Here is a 1090-nt window from a genome sequence, read left to right as displayed (position 1 = left end):
ACATTGAAGACCAATGCATATAAGGGTTGGACTACTTACTACCGAGGACGTTTGTAATTAATTTGGTAAAATGACGTTTGGGAACAACAAAGGCCAAATTCCGGTAACTGTTAAAAGAGAGGTTGAACTAACTAGGTGCCATCAAGCTGAAGTCAAAGCGACTGAAGGAATTGATGATAGTGAAGTGGAACCAGGTATAGATATTAAAGCAGAGCAGGAGAAAGATCAAGATTTGAAGCCAATAATTGATTTTCTAAAAGCAAGTGTTTTGCACCCTGCTTGGGAGAAGGTGTCTAGCTTAAGCCCTATGAGAAACAAGTATTGGGCACAATGGGACTAGTTGATGCTTGAAGATGGTATTCTTCTCCGGAGATGGGAAACTGCAGATACAAAAGTGACGACCTGGCAAACAGTTATACCAAGAAAGTTACAGGAAGTTGTGCTGCATCAATCCCATGAGAGTTTAACAGGAGGACCGAGATTTTACTGGATAGGTATGAGGCAAGATGTGGAAGAATGGTGCAGGACATGCAGTACAAGGACGTGCTCCAATGAAGTTATATCAAGTTGGTGCACCAATGGAAAGAGTAGCTGTTGACTTTGCTGGTCCTTTGTCCCAAATTCGTGCTGCAAACAGGTACATTTGTGTGGTGATGGATTATTTCACAGAGTGGCCTGAGGCATATGCAATACCAAGTCAGGAAGCTACAACTGTAGCTTCGGCTATTAGCAATTTCTTCTTCATATTTGGTATGTCATACAAACTGCAATTGGATCAAGGCCATAACTTTGAGTCTGCTGTGTTCCATGAATGCTGCAAATTGTTTGGCATATGAAAGACCAGGACAACGCCACTTCACCCACAATCCGATGGGATGGTAGAAAAGTACAATTGGACACTGGGACAGGAATTGGCAAAGTTTTGTAACAGCCACCAAGATGACTGGGATGTCTTACTCCCTCCACTGTTTATGGCCTATAGAACAGCAGGGCATGAAGTCACTGGATACACTCCAGCAAAGCTGATGTTTGGTCGGGAACTTCGGTTGCCAGTGGATCTGTTAACAGTACGCCCACTTTATGAAGAGTT

Source organism: Limulus polyphemus, unplaced genomic scaffold (genome assembly GCF_000517525.1).
Source record: "Limulus polyphemus unplaced genomic scaffold, Limulus_polyphemus-2.1.2 Scaffold1101, whole genome shotgun sequence".
Classification (NCBI taxonomy): Eukaryota; Metazoa; Arthropoda; class Merostomata; order Xiphosura; family Limulidae; genus Limulus; species Limulus polyphemus.
Note: the sequence above shows the minus strand (reverse complement) of the source record.